The sequence below is a fragment of the Rattus rattus genome, chromosome 15, assembly GCF_011064425.1.
Source record: "Rattus rattus isolate New Zealand chromosome 15, Rrattus_CSIRO_v1, whole genome shotgun sequence".
In the NCBI taxonomy this organism is placed as follows: domain Eukaryota; kingdom Metazoa; phylum Chordata; class Mammalia; order Rodentia; family Muridae; genus Rattus; species Rattus rattus.
This window is the reverse complement of record NC_046168.1, coordinates 16,947,823-16,972,495: the sequence shown is the minus strand read 5'-3', so window position 1 is coordinate 16,972,495 and position 24,673 is coordinate 16,947,823. Positions and strand designations below refer to the sequence as shown.

General features: G+C 37.3%; 1 pseudogene; it reads right to left on the bottom strand.

Annotated features, from left to right (window-relative positions):
• Positions 1–1,832: 1,832 nt before the first annotated feature.
• On the bottom strand, positions 1,833–2,667 carry LOC116884932 (annotated as a pseudogene).
• Positions 2,668–24,673: the final 22,006 nt, after the last annotated feature.

The following is a 24,673-nucleotide window of genomic DNA, read 5'->3' as shown; positions in this document are numbered from 1 at the left end:
AAAGATGTGAGTGACTCAAGAATATTGGATACATAAAAGCCAGAGTATGCATAATCGTCTTGCAAGAGTCCTTAAATCTCTGTATATAAACTGTTTAAAAGTAAATTAAAATTATCCCTTAATGAAATACAAATCTGAAGTCACTTGAATAACTAATCATTTTATGACCCATGCAGGGAATTTTTAATGCCTACTTCTACCTGATTATTTTAGATATGTCTGTGTTGTAAATTAAAAGCTACATAAATCATTAATGTGTTGATACAGATCAGTGAACTGCTTACACTATGTGTGATTCCTTAGGACACAATGTCTGATCCACCTCCCTCCCTTTCAATTATAGGGCAGCCAGGCACTTTCCTGTCATCCTGTCTAAGATCTCATTTGGTGAAGCTACATGATAGCAACTTTAGCATTTTTTCCTGTAATGTTTCATGCTTGGGGTCAAAAGACATTCATGTAATAAAACAAAATGGACCCCAAAGTCAAGAGTGCAGGCTGAATGTAGGCAAAGGGATATTTGTTCATTTGTTAAAAATCTGTGTTCCTAAGAAGTCAGTAACAACATATTTGTAATTTGTTAGGTTCATGGATGTACCTTTCTGCACTTTGAGTTATAGGCTTTTTTTCTTGCCTGCTAGGAGGGCCCTCATTTTGCTCATCAATTTAATAATTATACATCCTTTGGAGGCCCTCTCAAGATCTGTGTATTCTAAGATGCTGATCAAGTGCACCCATAATTAAAACAAGTGCAATTCATGTCAGAGAAACTTTGCTAAAATGTGTATGAAGTATCTGCTGTAATGATGAATTTCTTCTAGGTGCTATAGATAAATGAAGATGAGTAAGATGTAGTCCCCAGAGCGTAGCAGGGAACATCAAAATAGACAAAAATAGTCAAAAGCTAGCATATGCTGTGAAAGAACACCAAACACATGTTATAGCTGTATCATGAGGGAGGAATTAATAAAGACTTCACAGGATGAGCAAGAAATTGTCACAGAGACAGGGGCAGAGACAAGACACAGCAGACACCTTTTCTGTTTCAGGCGTTGAAGCAAATGTAACTCTTCTGCTGACAACACACACACACACACACACACACACGCACACACGCACGCACGCACGCACGCACGCACGCACGCACGCACGCACACACACACTGTGCAAGCCATTTGGAAATGTTCAAATTGAAATGCTCTAAAAGGTTTTGGGCAAGGGCAGCACCAACCAAATTAGAGACTCCTGCCCAGTTTGCTCATGCCTAGGCCCCTGCTCCTGGGAACTCACTGCCCAACTGCACAGGGACCCAGTTAGGACTAAGGGAGTCCTGAGTCTCAGATCTTCCCCAGGAATAAAGAATGTGACTCAGCACATGGCAGGTCTAATGAGCCTACTCTTCTTTACCCAGTCAGTATCAGAGAGGCTTCCTCTTGAAGCATATGAGAACAGATGCTGAGACCCACCGCCAGACATTATGCAAACAGATAGTCTAAATTGGAAATTTCCATCAAATCCCTTTCCTCTGAGTTCAGGGAATCCTTCATAGAAGGAGGGAGAAAGATTGTCAAAGCCAGAAGTTAAGGACACAAGGAGAACAGGGATCGGGAATCAATAAAGTAAAGCACACCCAGCTTCAGAGAGACAGAAGCAGCATCACAAGGCCCACATAGGTCTCCATCGGGTCCTCTATCAGATGTAGGGTTGGTAAAGATCCTTTCCCAATCTGTAGGTTGCTATTTTGTCCTATTGATCGTGTCCTTTGCCTTACAGAAGCTTTTTCAATTTTATGAGATCTTATTTGTCAATTTTTTTTTTGCTTTTGGATAATTTTATTTCTTCAAGGTTTGTATTCTAGAGTAAACAATATGATTGAGTGCCATCATTATTGTCATAAGACAGTGAACTACCTTGTCAAAAGGATAGGAAGTCAGGCCAGCAACAACAGTGACAGACTGCAGTTATCCAGTTAATGAAGATGTGAGTACTCTTGGGATCTGGGAGCATTCCCTTTGCAGTGTCATAGATACCAAAGTAGGCAGTTTGGTAGATAACAATGCTCTGTACTGACATTAAAGCCTTGGTACAGGCCCTCAATACCATCAGATTTATAGATCTTAACCAGGTAGTCACCAAGGCCTTTTAATTTCCCTTCAGTTCCAGCTTTGGCCACATCAGCTACTAGATGGGTACAGGCAAACTCAAGAGGATACACCAAGCACAAAGATCTGGCCCTGCTTTTCACCTGATGCCAGGTTACCTATAAGGTAGAGGTTCAAAACTGGGACCTCTTGAGTACACCACCCAGAATCTGCTTGTATTTGTAGGCAAAGGTGAGAACATGAGTGGGGAAGTATCTGATGACATTAGCCAGGTTATCACATCAGAAGGACAGGACTCCCTGCTCCTTGGGGATACGAACCACACAGTCTATAATGCACATCTATTGTTTATCCGCTGTGATTGTTTGCTAGCATGCTGCACCTGCAGCAACAGATCCTGAGCCATTGGTATCCTGTTCAGGAAAATTTCCCCTGTGCTGTTGTGTCCAAGGCTCTTTCCCACTTCCTCTTCCATTAGGTTCAGCATATCTAGTTTTATGTAGAAGGTCTTGATCAACGTGGACTTGAGATTTGTACAAGAAGATAAGAATGGATCAATTTGCATACTTCTACATGCGGACGGCCAGTTGAACAAGCACCATATGTTGAAAGTACTGTCTTCATTCTCCTGGATGGTTTTGGCTTCTTTGTCAAAGATCAAGTGACCACAGGGGTATAGGTTTTGTTGTGGGTTTTCAAATCTATCCCATTGATCTACCTGCCTGTCCCTGTACCAATACCATGGTTTTTCTTGTTTTGTTTTGTTTTTTGTTTTCTTTTTTTTTTTGTTTTTTTTTTTTTTGAGTTTTTTTTTTTTTTTTGGATGGGGTTGTTTCATTTTGTTTTTCTTTGTTTTGTTTTATCATTAGCTCTGTAGTAGAGCTTGAGGTTATGAGGTCTGAATTGAACCTTTTCCAGGACCTCCTGAATGATACTCAAGGAGGCTGTGGTCAATGCAAAAGCAAGAGGAGTTTAATCATTCCAACATGTTGAGGACTAGAAGAGGGAACCAACCCCATGCAGATATATATATATATATATATATATATATATATATATATATATATATATCTTTATAACTTGCACCCCACTGGGGGAGAATTAAAAGAATTGGGACAGAATTTACACTATGGTAACTAGGCAGGGTACTGTGTGCATTTGGTGGATCTGAACAACTTCAATTGTTTGGGACTGTTGGGGGATCGAGATCAAGGTAGGTTGGGAGTCACAGGTAGCTTTGTGTGATAGTTTGGCTTGAGCTGTTCCAGGAACTAAACAAGCTTTTTTTTTTTTTTTTCTTCCTGGAAGGGAAGGGCCCTTGTGCTCCGAGGTTTGTGGTAGAATTTTCCCACTGGCCGTAGACTGACCCAAACTTTGGCTCTTTCAAGGTCAGGAATGTTAATTTCCTCAAGAAGTTCTGTTGCTATAGAGAGTATTTTTTGCTATCCTGGGTTTTTATTATTCCAGATTAATTTGAAAATTGCTCTTTCTATCTCTCCAAAGAATTGAGTTAGAAATTTGAAGGGCATTCCATTGAACCTATAGATTTCTTTTGGTAACATGTGTATTTTTGCTATGTTAATCCTGCCAATACATGAGCATGGGAGACTTTTCCATCATTGATGTCTTCTTAGATTTCTTTTTTCAGAGACTTGAAGTGGTTATCATACAGATTTTACATTTGTTTGGTTAGGGTCACACCAAGATATTTTATATTACTTGTGACTATTGTGAAGTGTGTTATTTCCCTAATTTCTCTCACAGTGCATTTATCCTTTGAGTAGAGGAAGGCTACTGATTTGTCAGAATTAATTTTATATCCAGCCAATTTGCAGAAGTTGTTTAGCAGGTGTAGCAGATCTCTGATGGAATTTTTGGGTGGCTTATATACTATCATATAATCCACATCCTTTCCAATTTGGATCCCTATGATCTCCTTTTATTGTCTAATTGCTCTGGCTAGGACTTCAAGTACTATATCGAACATACAGTGGACATCTTTGCCTAGTCTCTAATTTTAGTGTGATTGCTTCAAGTTTGTCTCCATTTAGTTTGATATTGGCTACTGGTTTGTGTTATATTGCTTTTACTATATTTAGGTATGGGCCTTGAATTTCTGATTTTTCCAAGACTTTTAACATGAAGGGTGTTGAGTTTTGTCAAATGCTTTCTCAGCATCTAATGAGATGATCATGTATTTTTCTTTGAGTTTTTTTATATAGTCAATTATATCAATGTATTTCCTCATATTGAACCAACCCTACATCCCTGTTTGAAGCCTACTTGACCATGCTGAATGATCATTTTGATGTGTTCTTGGATTTGGTTTGGGAGTCTTTTATTGAGTATTTTGTCATCTATACTTGTAAGGGAAGTTGGCCCGAAGTTCTCTTTCTTTGTTGGGTCTTTGTGTGGTTTAGGTATCAGTGTAACTGTGACTTCATAAACTGAATTGCATAGTTTATCTTCTATTTCTATTTTGTGGAAAAGTTTGAGAAGTATTACTATTATGTCTTCTTTAAAGGTCTGCTAGAATTCTGCATTAAAACCATCTGGCCCTGTACCTTTCTTGTTGGTTGACCCAAACTTAATGCGATGGTTTTTGTTTTATCTTAGGTTTTATATTGTCTTGTTTTATCTCTTAGAAATCTATTCCTTTCTATTTAGAAATTTAAAGGGAGTAGATCCAGTTGGAAGTGGAGTGGGGCAACCGAATAAGAGGAGGAGATAGAAGAGGAACTTTTATCAGGATGTATTTTGTGAGAAAAGAATCTATTTACAATAAATAGAAAATATAAAATTACTCACATTTGGGAATTTATACTTTTCATTGTTTTCAAAAGTCACAGATTTGTGATTAACTCTGCCATGCTCAGGATGAATACATAAGTTGTTAGACTTGACCAGATGAGACATGAAAACATTGTCAATTGACCCCTTCTCTTCTCATTCACCAAGTATCCATAATTTTCTATTCAGTTACCACATGGTAGACTCAATTCTGAGAAGCATTAAAGTCCCTGCTGGAACAACACTTATGTCCAAGTGGATGAAGACATGCAATATAAAGAAAGTAAATTATCTTCACGTCATGGGAAGAAAAATGAAGGATCACGATAATGGCTCAACCTGGGATGGTTGTGGAAGATGTTTCTGAAAATAATTCATAGAGAGACAACTGAAAATATGGCAGCAAGAAGAAATAAAGCAGGCTAATCAAGTCATTTATAACAGGTCTATATGGGGTATTTAAAAAAGACAAAAATGGGGAAGCATCCAAATTAAAAGTTTGGAAGCAAGCAAAACTGTCTGTTGTCTCACATGTCTTGTATATGTGTATAGGAAATCACAAATACACCTAAAATAACCGCATGTAGAAAGGTCAAAGGAAGAAGGATCAAAATATAAAAAACAATTAAATCTTTATGTAATCTCTTTAAAAACGTAAAAAAATATGTTACAACATAATAAAACCATTAATCATAAAATGATAAACACATGGAATAAATATTTAACAAAAGAGTGAATGATTTAGCATAAAAGCTACTAAATGCTGTTGAAAGAAGAACTCAAGAAATGAGACTCCAGAGAGACAAATAACCCTATTAAAAATGGGGTACAGAGCTAAACAAAGAATTACCATCTGAGGAATATCAAATGGCTAAGAATTACCTAAAGAAATGTTCTGCATCCTTAGTCATCAGGGAAATGCAAATCAAAACAGCCCTGAGATTCTACCTCACACCAGTCAGAAAGGCTAAGATCAAAAACTCAGGTGACAACAAATGCTGGCAAGAATGTGGAGAAAGAGGAATACTCCTCCATTTTTGTTGGGATTTCAATCAGGTACAATCACTCTGGAAATCAGTTTGGAAGTTCCTCAGAAAATTGGGCATTGCACTAACTGAGGACCCAGCTATTCCTCTCCTGTACATATACCCAAAAGATGCTCCAAAATACAACAAAGACATATGCTGTGCTATGTTAATAGAAGCCTTATTTATAATAGCCAGAAGCTGAAAAGAATCCAGATGCCCTTCAATAGAGGAATGGATACAGAAAATGCAGTACATCTATAAAATGGATGTCAGCTATCAAAAAATTACTTCATGAAATTCATAGGCAAATAGATTGAACTAGAAAATATCATCCCGAGTCAGGTAACACAATTACAGTAAAATACACATGGAATACATTCACTGATAAGTGGATATTAGCCCCAAACCTCGAACTAACCAAGATACAATCCACAGACCACATGAAGCACAAGAAGGAGGTCAAAGTGCAGATGCTTACTCCTTCTTAAAATGGGGAACAAAATATTCAGAGGAGGGAATGTGGAAGCAAAGTTTGGAGCAGAGACTGAAGGAACGGCCATTCAGGCCATTCAGAGCCTGCCCCACATGTGGCATGCATATATATATATATATATATCCACCAAGACTAGATAAGATGAATGAAGCTAAGAAATGTATGCTGACAGGAACCAGATATAAATGTCTCCTGATAGACACAACCATGACATGTCAAATACAGAGGTTAATGTTAGCAGCAAAACATTGAACTGAGTTCAGGGCCCACATTGGAGGAATTAGAGAAAGGATTGAAAGAGCTGAAGGAGCTTGCAACCCAATAAGAGCAAGAATGTCAATCTACCAGAGTCCCAGGGAGTAAACCACTACCCAAAGACTATACATGGACTGACACATGGCTCCAACTGTATATGTAGCAGAGGATGGCCTTGTTGGGGACTAACGGAAGGAGAAGCCCTTGGTCCTGATAAGGTTAGACACCTCACTGTAGGAGAATTTTGGTAGGGGGGGGAAGGGGTGGTGGATGGGGAGGGGAACATGCTTACAGAAGAATGGGTGGGGGATGGGATAGGGGGTTTATGTCCAGGAAACCAGGAAAGGGAATAACATTTGAAATGTTAATAAAAAATATCCAATAAAAAATGAACATTAAGGTATGTAACTTAAACATGAGTTATGTAACCATATTGAATCAAGAAAGGCTACTTATTTGTTCGAGTTAATTTCATACCCAGACACTTGGGTGAAGTTGTTTATTAGGCTTAGTAGTTCTCTGGTGGAACTTTTTGGGTCACTTAATTATACTATCATATCATCTGGAAATAGTGATATTTTGACATCTTCCTTTCCAATTTGAATCCCTTTGACCTCCTTTTGCTATCTGATTGCTCTGGCTAGGATTTCAAGTAGTATATTGAATGAGTAGGGAGAGAGTGGGCAGTCTTGTCTAGTTCATGATTTTAATGTTTTAAGTTTCTCTCCATTTAATTTAATGTTAGCCACTGGTTTGCTGTATATTGCTTTTACTATGTTTACGTATGGGCCTTGAATTCCTGATCTTTCCAGGAATTTTTTTATGAAGGGGTGTTGAATTTTGTCAAATGCTTTCTCAGCATGTAATGAAATGATCATGTGGTTTTTTTTCTTTGAGTTTGTTTATATAGTGGATTACTTTGATGGATTTCCACATATTGAACCATCCATGCATCCCTGGGATGAAGCCTAATATATCATGTTGGATGATTGTTTTGATGTGTTCTTGGATTGAGTTTTTGAGAATTTTATTGAGTATTTTTGCATCAATATTCATAAGGAATTTGGTCTGAAGTTCTCTTTCTTTGTTGCTGCTTTGTGTGGTTTAGGTATAAGAGTAATTGTGGCTTCATAGAAAGAATGTCTGTCTCTATTTCATGGAATACAGTTTAGAAAGTACTGGTATGAGCTCTTCTAGGAAGATCTGATAGAATTCTGCACTAAACCCATATGGTCCTAGGTTCTTTTTGGTTGGAAGACTTTTAATAACAGCTTCTATTTCTTTTGGAGGCATGGGTGGTTTAGATGGTTTATCTGTTCCTGATTTAAATTTAGTACCTGGTATTTGTCTAGAAAATTGTTCATTTCCTCCAGATTTTCCAGTTTTGTTGAATATAGCCTTTTGTAGTAGGATCTGATGATTTTTTGAATTTCCTCAGATTCTATTGTTATGTCTCCCATTTCATTTCTAATTTTCTTAATTTGGATATACTCTCTGTGCCCTATGGTTAGTCTGGCTAAGGGCTTCTCTCTCTTGAAGATTATCTCAAGAACAAGCTCCTAGTTTTGTTGATTCTTTGTATAGTCCTTTTTATTTCTACTTGGTTGATTTCAGCCCTGAGTTTGATTGTTTCCTGCCTTCTACTTCTGTTGGGCGTATTTGCTTCTTTTTGTTCTAGAACTTTTAGGTGTGCTGTCAAGCTGCTGATATATGCTCTCTCTTGTTTCTTTTTGGAGGCACTCAGAGCTATGAGTTTTCCTCTTAGCATCGCTTGCCTTATGTCTCATAAGTTTGGGTAAGTGGTGCCTTCATTTTCATTAAATTCTAAAAAGCCTTTAATTTCTTTCTTGACCAAATTATTATCATTGAGTAGACCATTGTTCAACTTCCATGCATATGTGGGCTTTCTGTCATTTTTGTTGTTATTGAAGACCAGACTTAGTCTGTGGTGATCTGATAGGATGTACTAGATAATTTCTATCTTTCTGTATCTGTTGAGGCCTGTTTTGTGGCCAATTATATGCTCAATTTTGGAGACGGTACCATGAGGTGTTGGGAAGAAGGTATATCCTTTTGATTTAGGATGAAATGTCCTATAAATATCTGTTAAGTCCATTTGGTTCATAACTTCTGTTAGTTTCTCTATGTCTCTATTTTATTTCTGTTTCCACGATCTATCTATTAATGAGAGTGGGGTGTTGAAATCTCCTACTATTATTGTGTGAGGTGTAATGTGTGATTTGCACTTTAGTAAGGTTTCTTATATGAATGTAGTTGCCCTTGCATTTGAAACATAGATATTTAGGGTTGAGGGTTCATCTTGGTATATTTTTCCTTTGATGAATATGAAGTATTCTTTCTTATCTTTTTTGATGACTTTTGGTTGGAAGTCGATTTTATTCAATATTAGAATGGCTACTCCAGTTTATTTCTTCAGAAGATTTGCTTGGAAAGTTGTTTTCCTGCCTTTTACTTTGAGTTAGTGTCTGTCATTGTTTCTGAGGTGTTTTTCCTGTATGCAGCAAAATGTGGGGTCCTCTATACATATTCAGTCTATTAGTCTATGTCTTTTTATCGTGGAATTGAGCCCACTGATGTTAAGAGATATTAAGGAATAATGATTATTGCTTCCTGTTATTTTCATTGTTAGAAGTGTAATTATGTTTGTCTGTCTCTCTTTTGGTTTGTTGCAAGGAGATTACTTTCTTTGTTTTTCTAGGGTGTAGTTTTACACCTTTAGTTGGAGTTTTCCATCTATTATCCTTTGTAGGTCTGGAATGATATTGTGTAAATTTTGTTTTGTCATGGAATATCTTGGTTTCTCCATCTATGTTAATTGGAAGTTTTGCTGGATATAGTAGCATGGGCTGGCATTTTTGTTCTCTTTGTTCTGTATAACATCTGTCCAGGATCTTCTGGCTTTCATAGTCTCTGAACTAGAAAAATATCATCCAGAGTAAGGCAATCCAATCACAGAAAAACACACTTGGCATGCATTCATTGATAAGTGGATATTAACCCAAAATCTCAAATTACCAAAGATGCAATCCACAGACCACAGAACTCAAGAAGAAGGATGACCAAAATGCAGATGTTCCCACTCCTTCTTAAAAGGGGGGAAAATATCCATAGAAAGAGATATGGAAACAAAGTTTAGAGCAGCAACTGAAGGAATGGCCATTCAGAGTCTGCCCCACATGTGGTCCATATATATACAGCCACCAAAACTAGATAAGATTGATGAAGCAAAAAAATACATGATGAAAGGGAGTGGATATAGATATCTCATGAAAGATACATCAACAGCATGTCCAATACAGGGGTCAATGCTAGCAGCAAAACACTGAACTGAGAACAGGACCCATTTTCGGGGAATTAGAGGAAGGATTGAAAGAGTTGAAGGAGCTTGCAACTCCATAAGAACAACAATAACAACCAACCAGAGCTTCCAGGGACTAAACCACTACAAAAAGTCTATACATGGACTGACCCAGGGCTCCAACTGCGTATGTAGCAGAGAATAGCCTTTATTGGGGCACCAGTGAAAGGGGAACCCTGCCAAGGTTAGACCACCAGTACAAGGGAATATGGGGGGGATAAGGGGGATGGATGGGGGAATACCTGTGTGGGGGAGGGGGAGGGGACAGGGGCTTATGGACAGGCAACTGGGAAAGGGAATAGCATTTGAAATGGAAGTAAAGAAATATATCTAATAAAAATAATTAATAATAAAGAAAAAGAAGTCTGGTTTAATTCTGATATATCTGCCTTTATATGTTACCTGACCTTTTTCCCTTACCACTTTTAATATTCTTTCTTTGGCTTGTGCATTTGGTGGTTTGACTATTACATGATGGGAGGAATTTCTTTTCTGGTCCCATCTATTTGGAGTTCTGTAGGCTTCTTGTATATCTATGGTAATCTCTTTCTTTAGGTTAGGGAAGTTTTCTTCTATAATTCTGTTGAAGATATTTACTGTACCTTTAATTTGGGAATATTTGTTCTCTTCTACACCTATTATCCTTAGGCTTGATCTTCTCATTGTGTCCTGGATTTTGCTGGATGTTTTGGGCTAGGAGCCTTTTGTATTTTTCAATATCTTTGATGGTTGTGTACATGTTTTGTATGGTATCTTCTGCCCCTGAGATTCTCTCTTCTATCTCCTCTATTCTGTTGGTGATGCTTGCATCTATGACTCCTGGTCTCTTCCCTAGGTTTTCTTTCTCCAAGGTTGTCTTCCTTTGTGCTTTCTTTATTGTTTCTATTTCCATTTTTAAATTCTGGGTGATTTTGTGTAATTCCTTCCCCCATTTTGTTACTGGTACATAGATAAGATACTGTTTTAATAAGTTGACTGTGTACCCTGAAATTTCACTGAATCTGAATTAATTTCTAAAATTTTATTTTGGAATTTTTTAAACCACTTATGCTTGATATCATATTACCTGAAAATGGGAATAAAGTGACTTTATCTTTTCCTATGTGTTGAATGTTGACTTCTTTCAATTGTCTTATTTTATCTAGGGCTTCAAAAAGTATATTTTAAAAAATGAATGAGGATAGAAGAAAGCCCTGTGTCATTTTTTTTTATTTTAGTGGTATAGCTTTAAGTTTTTCTGCATTTAATGTACTGATGGCTGGGTTGTTGCTATGTATATAGACTTTATTTTGTTGAAGTGTATTCCTCCCCGTTCTATTTTCTCTAGGACTTTCTTATGAATACACATTGAAATTTATCAAGACTTTTCTTCAGCTATTTGCACGATTTTATTATTTTATATGGTTATTTAAATACTATGTATATATATATGTAAATATGAATGAAATGAAGTAATATAACACACACATGCACGCACACATATAAATGAAGTGGAGTCACACTACATAATGATAATACTGTGACTTTGGGTCAATGCATGTGTATCTGTAAAAAGTAAGAAAGTCTATGTCTGATATCTGTGGCAGTGAGATGATGATCGACAGTTGGTTCCAACAAACCATGTGCTATGGATTCCAACACCTTACCTCTCCAACTTCATTTCGTATGACACATGAGGTAGTGTGCATCTTATTGGATATTTGCAAATATAAAATAGGAATGACATTTTTTTAATCCTTTTGAAAATCATATGACGTTATATATGAAAAGTGATTTGAACAATGTCTAATATATCATGATTTATAAATATTCTTAAATCATTTTTCATTCTATTGCTGTCTCCAAGAATAATAGTTAAGAGCCATAAATGTGAACCAAAAGGTAGTGTATTTACTCCCACCTTGAGTCTTTTATCCTTAAAACCTGAAAACATTGAGAAGAGGGCTTGTACATGTGTTTTAACTATGTTTCTATTACACCATTTTCCAATAAATGCCGGGAATCTATAATATTTGAGTAATTTTAGAAAGAGGTGTTATGGGTCAATGTACTGATATCCTGTCCTCCTGGTAGCCATATTGTGGTAGATGGAATTTGTTCTTTCAGTAAAGGCCTGAAATTATGCCTTTTGGCTCCAAAAACATGAAAGTAAAAGTTTTCACACAATCATTTATTAAAAATGTGAAATTATTAATAACACACTAAATCAATTTTCACATAGATTCTGTCCATGCATTATGAGCTAAAGTTTTCTAAAGATGTTGAGAAGGATATCCAGGGAAGAAATCATTCTCAGTATGTCAGCTTGGTCACATCAGCCATATATGTGCATTCTTTTACATATATGAATATATAACCATTAGCAATATTAATAAAATATAGTGTGATTATAAGAAGCATTAGTAACCAGATTGGTGAGAATATTATTTTTAGAACAAAAGGCGTCATTACTTTTGATTTCCATTGGTGTCTTAGTCATTGTTTCTATTGCTTCAAGGTAACCCTAAAAAAAAGCAAGTTGGGGAGAAAAGGGTTTATTGTGCTTATACCTACAAATCATAGTCCATTGTTGGGAAATTTCAGAACAGGAACTCAAGAAGCAGGAATAGAACCTGGAGATAGGGCATGATGCAGAGTCCATAAAGAGGGGCTGTTCACTGATTTACTTCCCATTGCCTGCTTAGCCAGGACCAGACCAAAGATGGCAGCCTCCACAATCGGCTGTGCTCTCTCCCATTGATAAATAATAAATCGCCTTACAGCTGTATCTCATGGAGGTATTTTGTCAACTCAGACTCTTTCCTTTCTGTTGACTCTAACTTGTATCAAGTTGACACAAAACAAACAAAACAAGCTAACAAAAGGCAGGCATTACAATTGGCTAGGCTAAAAAACGGTGGGCATTCAGTTAAAGTTGAAGAAATGAAAGCTTTGAAAGGCTTGACATGATGGGCATATATTATCCTTTAGTAATCCATTTCCAATCAAATATTAGAATGTAAAATGCATGTTGTTCAGTATTTAACAACCACCGCAAAGGAAGAGACAAAGGAGAAGTGGGAAGGAGAGAAGAAAAAGGAAGAAATAGGAAATCTAGAGATAAGAGACAGTAAGGATAGAGCCAGGAAAGAAAGACAGACAAAGAGAATATAAAAAGATGTGGGTACAATGGAGAGAAAGCACATCAAACATTTTGAGGTTGTTCGTCCGTCATAAGTAAGTGAAAGCACAACCAACTTTCCAGCACTCTCTAGGAACTAGCAGGAAACATAGGAAATTTAAGAAAAATCTAAAAAGCATTTGAACATCAAAAGGAGTTCCCAGGCTCACTTTGGAGTCTTAGTGCTTTAGTTTGTTTCTGGGTTACCGTGGGGTCTCCAATTTTTCTCCTTTATACTTTTATACATCCGTAATGTTTGTCCTTCACTCTGCTCACACTAGGATGTGGTTAATTATGTCCTACCTCCTGCTTATTTGTATTGGGTTATTTCCCTCCTTAATTTGTCTTCCCTAGACCCTCTGGGGAACCATTTTTGATTCTTCCCTGCTCCCTGTCTCCACTAGGGTATCCCTACCCCACCCACCCTGCCAGACCTCTAGCTTCCCTGGGACCTCCACTCAATTAAGGCTTAGGTGCATATTCTCTGACTGAACCCAGACTCAAGATTCCTCTGCTGTATATGTGTTTGGGGCTTCATATCAACTGGTGTATGCTGCCTGGTTGATGATCCACTGTCTTAAAGATCTTAGGGGGTACAAGTTAATTGACCCCTAATTCAATCACAGGGGTCAGCAGCTTCTGTTGATTGGTTGGTGCAAATATCTGCATCTGACTCTTTCAGCTTCATGTTGGGTCTTTTGGAGGGCACTCGTGATAAGTATTTATTTGTGAGCACTCCATAGCCTCAGCAATGGTGTCAGGCCTTGGGGTCCCCCTTTGAACTAGATTCCCTTTTTAGCCTGTCCCAGGACCTTCTTTTCCTCAGGCCCTTCTCCATTTCCATCCCTGCAGTTCTTTCAAACAGGAAGAATTATGGGGAAGAGTTTCGATTGTGGGATAACAACCTTAACCCTCTCTTGATGCCTTGTCTTTCTGCTGGAGGTGGGCTCTACAAGTTCCCTCTCCCCACTGTAGAGCATTTCAGCTAGGGTCCACATCTTTAATTCTGAGGGTCTGTCATGACCCAGGTCTGTCCAATAAAGCATTTTAATGCAGGCTCTCTTCCTCTCCATCATTGCCTTTACTGGTAGGCCTGGAGGTGTGCTCTTAGAGTAGAGTAACAGTGAAAATCACTAGACTCCAAACTTACATCTTGCCAGTACTCTTCTAAGCAAAGAAGAGATGTAAGATCCTGTCAGCCCTCAGGGCAATAGTCTTCCCTAATGATAGTTGTATTTCTGTGCAAATGTAGCCTTGGAAGATTGAGGCTATGGTTGGCTCAGGGAACAGTTATCAGCTTGTTTCATAAGGAAAATGTCTTTTCAAAAAGTGGCATCAAAAGGTGGCTCAGCGGTTAAGAGCACCGACTGCTCTTCCCGAGGTCCTGAGTTCAATTCTAGCAAACTAATGGTGGCTCACAACCACCATCTGTAATGCTCACAATGGGGTTGGGGTGTAGAACAACCCGATACATTAAATAAATAAATAAATCTTAAAAAAAAAAAAAAAAAAAAAAAAAAAAAGCTGCCCTGGCTTACTTAGAAAAAAAAAGAGAGGGCATCTATTAAAAAAAGATATTTATAGACAAAATATCACAAACAGGAAGCAATCACTACTAGAAATGTATCTTTCTCAAACCTTGGTCTTGCTGTGGATAGGTAGACTGTTGGGGAGAAGAAGTTGAATTTCTGTTCAACGGGACCTTAGCATAGAAGAAGAAAACAATAAAGCAAGTGCTTTGAGTTTTCCTATTTAATTTTTCTCATTCTTCTTTTAATCCTTATTCTTACATACACTAAAGTGGATTGAGATATGATATTATTAACTCTCATATTTTCTTCTGTTATCTCTAGCCTTCCAAGTTGTCATTTACAAAGCACTTTATATCTGGTTTATAATTTTCTATAGTAAATTCCTTCCTTTTTGCCTTCCTCTTTCTCTTCATTGTTTCCTGTTTGAAAATTTTATTGCTTTCATTTATGTCCATGGGTATGTGTGTTTGTGTGTGTGAATGTATCATGCCATATTTTACAACTATGCATCTCTCTCTCTCTCTCTCTCTCTCTCTCTCTCTCTCTCTCTCTCTCTCTTTCTGTGTGTGTGTGTGTGTGTGTGTGTGTGCGTGTGCATGCACCATGCTATAAATATGGAGATCAGAAAACAGACATGGGTTCCCTCTTATTCAGTGAATCTTAAGTCTATGGTATGCATGTGTACCATACTCACCCTTGATATAGTTCATAGGCAACAAAACTAAAGAAAATACCAAAATGTAGACTTAAGTATTTGTGACTATGTTAATTTTTAAAATTAACACTGTGGGATTCTTGTTTTCATTTTGAAACTTCAAAATTAAATAACATTCCCCTGTTGGATCTCTGTTACTATGATGAAATACTCTTGAAAAATCAACTGATAAAAGAGAGATTTCTTAGGATGCTTGATTTCAAAAGTCACAATCTAAGCTTTTGACCTGTGGCAAGGCAAAGCCACCTCATGGCTGAGATAAAGTTACTCACCTCCTGATGGGTAGGAAGGACAGAGTTGGGGGTGGGAAGAAAAGAAGGTAAGAAAAAGAAAGGAACAGAAGGGAAGGAGAAAGAATACTGATACTGACCAGATTAGTTCTCAAGGAATGCCCCTGAAGACTGACCCAAGAAGTCCAATAAGGTTCTATCCCATTCAGTGTGCACATGCCCCAAACATCTGCTCAGCTATGAATTTTTGGTTCATCAATCTGCAGGTGCAAGTATAACCCTCATGACCCCATCATCACATAACCCTACTGGACTGGTAAACAAAGCTTTAGTGTATGATGTTTGGGAGATATTTTAGAACTAAACAATTCTGTCCAGTGTCTTGAACAGCAACTATCATGGAGTGGGATGGACATAATGTAAATCTGTGTGTATTGCTGGTACATGGCATGCTTTTCAAACTTTCCCATGCTGACTGCCTACCCGCACAGTGTACCTACTGGGTTTGAATGAAGTGGTGTTCTATATTTGCCCGTCAAACTCCAAGTTTGAAGAATTCTGGATCTCTCACAACTTGGGATGCACAACCAATCTCATTTTCCACATCTGTACCTTTTTACATATTAGGGCATTTAAAACTGTATCAAGGCCAAGAATAGCAAGATCAGTTGTGCAGGATAGTTTTATGTCAGCTTGTTGAAAGCCAAACTCATTTATAAGATTTAACCTAAATTAAGAATAAGTCTACTCTAGACAGCCCTGTGAATAGCCATGTATTGCACATCTTTGCTTAGTAATTGAAGTGAGATGGCCGAGCTCACTGTCACCCCTGGGCAAGTGGTACTCCTTGCTTTAAGAAAATAAGTTAAGGAAGCCATGGCAAGGAAGCCAGTGAGTATCACTGCTCCATGCTCTCCGATTCACTTTCTTCTTCCACTTTCCTGCCTTGGACTTTTCTGGAAGACAGACTATCAGCCCAAATACAAAAGAAACCCTTTCCTCTCCATGTTCATTTTGAGCATGAAATCAAGAAAGTCTGACTTTTCAGCATAAAGCTTATATGCAGAACAATATAAAAGAGAAGAAAATAAATGGAGCTTTCCCAATACGTGGCCCCAGAGTCCTCAGAGTTAAAGGTAAGGGAGGTCTTTCTTTTATCTGATTGTATTTTGCTAGCAAAGCTCAACACTTAGTATCTTCTATGTGCTGCTGAAAGAAATTCTGTATACACAGAGCTTATGCAAAGCAGTGACAGAAGCTAGTTATAGGTGCACTGAAATTAGAAAAGGACTCCAGTTATTGGTATTACTGACAGAGCATTATGAACTCTTCATTGTAGATTTAAAGTCTCCAATTTTCTCATTTCCAGCCTTTTAAAATTCAAAATTAGATCATATTTTACACTTGCAGGGTGTTTTTTCAATAAATACAGCCTTTCTAGATTGCTTCCCTTTCTGCTTCTCACATCTGGTTGGTTATGTCTCCAATTAAATTGCCTTCCAATTTGTCATAGAATAGTAATAATAATAAAACTTCTGTAGATCAAACAAAGCCTCCCCAAGGAGTTATGCCTCTTACACCATTGCTAGCACAGAGCTCACTCAAAACAGTCAACAGTGACTCGGGACTACTATGCTTTAGATAAAATATCTGAAATTCAGTTTATTTTAGTAAGAAGAAAAACATTGGGAAATCAAATCGTTCCAAAAATCTGTCTTTGTTTTCCTTCCTTCCCTCCCTCCCTCCCTCTTTCCTTACATCTTTCATTTTCTTCTGTCTTTATTCCTGTTTTCATTTTATTCTAGTTTGTGTGTTGGTGTACACGCATCTGCAGAGCTAAAAGATGGCTTTAGAGTCCCTAGTGCTAGCATCACAGCCAATGGTGAGTTGTTATGTGAAATGTGCTGGAATGGCACTCTGGTCTTCTTCAGAAACAGAATTTTCCCCTTCACCTTTTGAGGTGTTATATTTCGTTTGAGGGTTTTAATAGAATTACCCAAAGGAAATAATCAGAGACAGGGAAAAAACTTCCCATTTATATATCCTTTAACAAGTAAATATTCCTTTTAAACAATATATTTGTACATAATATCTTTTTCTACTAGATCCAATAAATGTGTATATTATACACATATACATGTAAACAAAAGGATATTAGGTAGTATTATAATGAACTATTAATGTCGAAAAACCTGACTAGAGAGAGATTACTAACTTAATATTATTTAAATGAAAATAAAATAAATATAGGCTCCAGAAAGCAATGTATGGACTGTCAAAAAACTATAATAAAAATGAATTACTTTTAATTACTTAGAGAATATCTCTATCTCCCCCTACTTTTTTTTAAATTTATTTTTATTTCATTGAAAAAGCTCATAAATATTACTGTGAATTTGACTATTTTTCTGTTTGACATAGTGTAGTAGACCACCGGCTAACCGGATTTTCTGGGAAAGTTGATTTTGCTGCTTATGGCTTTGTAATGAATTCAAAAGAGATTCACCTACCCACTTGATTTCTTTCCCTGTCAATCGGGTATTACTTTAGTAGGTACATATTCTAGACTATTTCTTCTTTTTCTCCTACTCTTTAAAATACTGGAAATAATCAACTCACATTATAACTGGATTTAAGCAGAGAGATACTGAATTTTAAATCAAGAAGAAATCATAGAAGTTGTGTTGTTAAAATGATTGATTATGTAGTGAGAAAACATTAAGTTTGGCCAGAAAAAAAATGATTGGCTATCTTGAACTGCATCTGTCTGTCTGTCTGTCTGTCTGTCTGTCTATCTATCTATCTATCTATCTATCTATCTATCTATGACAAAATAGTTTCCCAAATGATTTCAGTGATTAAAAAATGGGTCCATGAAATAAATCACCTCCGGTAAAGAGAACACCACTATGTTAATGTACATGTGTCTGTTTATGTAAAACTTCTTGAAAAGGATGTTAAATTTAAAACTTTTTTTACACAGAGGTTAAAAATAGTACATTTGCTCTCTCTCGTAAATGATTTAGCAAAAAATGAAATTGGGACAGAAGGTGAATGAGACACTAATGGACATCTCATGAAACAGTGGAGTTCCAAAGTCCATATCAGAATTAAAGTGGACTGTGCACATGCTGTTTATACATTCATACCAAGAAGAGAAGGAAAGTTCATTTATATTTATTTTAATTTTGGTTTGTTTGTCTAGGTTCTCAGAAATCTCAAGGGTGAGAATTTTCTCAACTTTAAGCAACTTTAGGGTTTTATTTTCTGAGCTAGGGATATTGAAAACGTGGTAGGTGAGTGTTATACTGCTATGCTAAGTCTCTAATCTAGAACTTTCCAATGGCATTTTTTAGGTGTAATTTCTACTGAGTGGATATGGTCTAGTCTAGGCAAACAGGAGGTGGAGGACTGAGAACTTTCATTGCTCATGCTCCTGTTAATAGTTAGTGACCAGTGTCAAGCCTGGTACTTTACAGAAAAGCAACTTGATCCACTGAAATTGTTAAGTCTATCTCAGCAAGATACCTTGCAGTATAAAATGTGGAAACCTTGTTAGTGATGCCTAAAGAAAGGTGGTGATTCAAAAGTCATTTGTCATTGACTACAATCCATGATTAACCACAGGCAAGTGTGGTGGATGAAGGTAATCTAAGTGATGACAAAAACTGTGAGCATCTCGTAATTGTTAGTGTATTGCAGTATCCCTTTGTGAAGAATCGTTATACAAGTCTTCATGATTTCAATGTAAATAAACCTTAAAGTTCTTGTCCCTGAATGCCATCATTACACACATGGGGTAACCAAGACACAAGTAAATTATTTTCCTCGTGTCAATGCAATCAATGTTGAAGAAAAGATAACCTAGAATTCTAAACTTCCAACTAGAAAGCAGAACTTAGGAGCACAGCAAAGTATAGATTAGCGAGTATGGATGGTCCACTGGAGCTCTGTTGAATTTTTAGAACAGTGTAAATAAAATGCATTGTAAATAAAATTACACTTCCTGGTTTGTGATCCAAATGGGAAAAGGATGGGGAGAAAAATCTATATGTACAAAAAACCCTTATAACAATATAGTTTGTAATGCCACCTATACAGAAATTGGCATAGGAGTACGAAGAACAGATAAAGAAAAGGTGAATAAAACTATTTACAAAGATTTGAACTAGGTTGAAATGTTGGCTTAGACAGAGAGGGCTCAATGGGCCAAGGCACTTGTCATCAAATGGAATGATGTAAGCTTGACTACTTCAGATCAATCTGCAGAACCCAAGCAAATGTAAAGGAGAGAACTGATTCTGCAAAGTTGTCTTCAGACTTATTCATATGCTCTGTAACATGCATGTCAACAGACACACACACACACACACACACACACACACACACACACACACACACACTGAAAGAATAAAAAATACAGCCAAAAAGTCAGAAGTTTAAAAATGCAACCTCACCCATAAGAAGCCCTAAATACCTCAAATTCCAGACCTTGCCCTCTACCTGTACTAGCTGACCATAAAGTTAGATTAAAATCTTAGAGAACAATCTTGAGAAACAGGGAGTTTCTCCTTGTGATTTTTCACTGCTTGTGATTTTCCAATGACACCACCCCTGCCCCCTCGGGTTGTGGTTTCTCCCTTTAAATACCCTTTCTCCCAGCCTCTCCGGCTCGAACTCCACTGCCCCTGCATGGAATACGAGTCTCGACCCCAATGCACTGGTTCCTGTTAATAAACCTCATGTGATTACAGCAAGGATGGTCTCACGTGAGTTCTTGGGGGGTAGTGTCATCCGGAGACTTGAGCGTGGGTCTCCCCGCTCCGGGGGTCTTTCAACACCATCTAGATACCCATTATTTATAATACATTTTTAATTAAAATAATTTTTTAAAAATTAACTGAGATTGAGTTGAAGATAAAGATTGAGGGAGCAGGGACCTGTGAGGTTGTAGACAATAAACACAGGGGAAATGAAAATGACTGACAAGCACTAAGGATAGAGTAGACTTGATGGTCTTCCAGGCTGAATTTTCCCCACTACCTTGGGCAGAAGGTATTCTAGGCCCTGGATAGAAAATGACTGGCATCTGGTCAAGTCCCTCCATCCTTTGCAGATGACTACTGGCAAGAAAGAGGGAAAGTACATTTTTAGGGTGCAGATTATTTGGTACTCTTCGAGATCTAGAAAAAGGAGGCTAGTTTAGTGCTGAGGGAACCAAAGACATAATACCCCTCTGAGACTTCTGGCTTCCTTGTGGGACCTTAGTTAACTCTAGACTACTAAACCACACTGTCTTCACCTATCTGTGGCTATAAAGAGAGAAGAATAACCTCTGAGGTCAGCATCCTTTCACAAGGACTCTGCCAGAGGTGATAGGAACAAGGAGTCCTGGTGCTGCTCTATGACCTTTCTTGAGCTATCTTTCATTTTCTCTTCAGTTTGATTTCTCTGTGACCTTGCTCCCACAGGGTTAAAAACCCATTTCCATGTAAGTAGCAGACTAGAGCTTCAATTGTTATGGATGGTAAGGCTGATGGAGGAAACAGAGAAAATAGAGAAAAGGAAGCATTTTTATAAAGGGAGAGAAAGGAGATATGTAACAATAAGGAAATGCAGGGGACAGGAGGCTATAAAAGCAAATCAAAACTAGCAAGCACAGCAGGAGCACTCACTGGTGCTACCCAAAGCCACCTGCTACAGGATGTTTTCTTTCGCTAAACCAACCTGCTTCTGTGTGCATCAGAAAGGGCCTTCTCACCCAGGATTCAGACATCTGTGGCTTCAGGTCAGTGGGCTGGAGAATTGAGTTGAATATTGCAGAGGAAGTGTGGAAATTTGGAATGTTTTTGTCTGATTAGGTCTGAGGGGTGGTAGAAAAGAAAAAAAAAAGAAAGAAAGAAAAAAGAAACAGAAAGCCTGGCTTCTGTTAGCTTTGTAGTGATAGCTGTAAAAAACCTGTGATAAGAGTTTAATTGTGCAGAAGTTAGCCTACATAGTGGTTTGTGGACTTCAGATTCAGTTTCCTTGGAGTTGCTGGGTGCCAGCCGATGTCTCTCAAATTTTCTAAAAGTCACTATGTTATTTATTCTTAGCTGTGAACTGACAACCGAATTGGAAGTTTTAAATTCACTAATTTATCCATTAAATCATGAAAACACACAATAAGAAGAGATGTTTCATTTAAATATTTGGAAGAACTTACTTTTCCTTTGTATATTTTATCTTTGTATATTTATATTAAGCACTTAAGAGATCTTTAATTTGTATTTGTTGAAGTGAAATCTTTTATATAAAACAAGTTAATTAATCCATTTATTCATCAATCATTATTTCATATTTATAGCATGATTCAAGCACTAGGCTTGTGCCAGGAATTAGTGTCTGCATAGCTGTATGCCACCTTGCTGGATCACTTAATTTTCAACAATAAATATACTTCTGAAGGTTGACTTGAAATTTGAGGCATGCTTATGTAAAGTAATGAAGTCTGATGTCTGGCACTCGATGGGGGAAACCTGAGGAAACCCTTTTGATACATAGAGAATATTTTTAAGAAAAATGATCATATTCTACAGTGTCTTCCCGGCCAACCTGGGCGTCCATCTGCTAGCTCTCCAGAAACAGGAACGCCACGTGTATTTTATTCCCTACTTTGTAGGTACTAGCATTTCCATTGGCTTCAGCATCTACTAATCATTTTCTTTCTCAACATTAGAAAGCGTTGAATGGCCAAACACTCATCAAAAATATCAAAAATGTTTTCATTTCTGAAAATCTTCACTAAATGCTCAAGTGGCTTGATTAGCTCAGAGTGGTTTCGCCATCATTTTTATATCCACTTAACTTAAGGGTAACTTTTAATGACATCCCACCAAGAGCGTATAGAATTTTAAAGCAATCAGCATTTTCTCCTTCCAGTATAGTGAAGAGAAAATTAATATAATTTATGCTACATACAAAGAATTTTTCTGAGTTCTATATTTATGTTATTAAGTTAAGAATAAGCAACATGTTTTTTCCATTTATACCATACCATTTTATACTTGAAAAACTACACTTTTTCATAATATTTTACCTGTTATTTAGGCCTTGGGCAGTTGTAAATTGGCAAATAATTTAATATTCCTTTCTGGAAACTAGAAAAGCCTTTCTCAGACCAACTGATGTTGGAGGCTTTTTAGGTTTTCGTGACTAAGGCTCTGTGCTTCATTTAAGAGATGAATTGGGGCTAGGAAGTCATGGCAGGGAGATTAAGCCCTACATGAGCTTCTACATGGTATTCCTACTCCTATCCTCAAAGCATGGCTGGGGAAAAGAACAAAAAACAAACAAACAAACAAAAACCCCTCTCTATCTAGTCTCCTCCTTTTCCTCCTGGAACCCGGAAATCCCACCTTTTTATCTTTTGCTCAGTGATTGGCTTCTGCTGTCTTTATTGACATAATCATTTATATAATCAGGAAACAATTAGGGAACCAGAATTTAGTATCAGCTCCTCCCTGTACATGAGTTCTTTAGACACAGAGGATCTAAATCATTTGCTCTACCAGAGTGATTGAATGGTCACCTATTGTGCTTCCTGCTGCTCTATACTCCCCTTCCATTGTTGTTGTTGCTCTTTATTTCATAAAGTATTTAGTCAGAATGCCAGGGCACATTCTTGTGTTTTTGATGTGCATTTTCCCGATGTCTAATAATTTAGAATATCATTCCAGGCATACACTGGTCCTTTGTACATCTTGCTTTGTGACTTGAGTAAACGAATCACTAATCCCTCTGTATAGTCATTCATCTTTGAGAACGCAGAGAGTACAACCCCATCTCAGAGAAACCTTAAGTTCAGCGGACATATCAGCTGTGTATTTTAGTAAGAAATGAAGGAAGTAGTAAGAGACCCACTGCAATGAATACAAAAAGTGATTTTTAAATATCAAGGATATTTTCTAATTCATTCATTTTAAAAGTAAGGGGAAAAATCTATGGCCAATCCTAAGAAGTTTAGAAATACTTTTGCATTCTGTTATTATGTAAAGGCTGTCAACCATACAGTTGCTACCCTTTATCTTAGCAAGAGAAGAGGAAGATAAGACAAAGGCTGGGTATTTAGATTTCCATCGGCACTCTGTTTCAAAGAAATCCTTACCAATTTTATTATATTAAATAAGATCAATCTTCAACCTCTACTTCAGAATTCATTAATTTGCTAATATTTTATGTCATTACATGTATTATTTATTCATGTGCTTACTTATTGTTTCGTTGTTGTTGTTGTTGTGTGTGTGTGTACATGCATGTACAATATTTGTGTGTGAGTACTTATTATGACACTTTTGTGGAGATCAAAGGAAACATTTCTTGGTATTATTTCTCTTCTTCCCTTTTCCACCAGATTTTGAAATCAGGCAATGGTAAGCACCTTTACTCCTGGAGCTCCTTGATGGCCCAACTTTGCTATTTATTAACAGTCAAGTAAATAAAACATTTTCTTTATCTAAAAGAGAGGGTTTCCTTTACTGTACAAAGAATCCTCATCCTATACAGAATTGGGATGCCTGGATCGATTCGTGGAAAAAGACTGTAGAGACAGGAGCTGACTGAACACCCTCATCCATCCTTGCTTGAATGGTCAGTTTTGCTTAACATTAAATAAAGCCAGGGCTCTACAGAGACCTCCTATATAAGCTCATCCAGGAGCCAGTGCCATTTCCCCATAATCCAGCAAATCTTTAGATAACAAGAGTTTTGAATAAACTTTACTTTTAAAATGGCATATTCTACTTTTAAACTCAAGCTCTCCCCAAAAGGTGGAGTATTCACCCTATGCAGCTCCAAGGCAAACAGTGTGATTGGGAGCACATTCATAATTCAACATGGTCAAATGCCAGGGGCCAAGGAGATAGCACACCATGGCTATGAGGAGTGGGCTGTCACTCATGGCTGATTCTGCTCCTTGCAGCAAGCTGTATAATTGGAGAAGCTGGGAGCC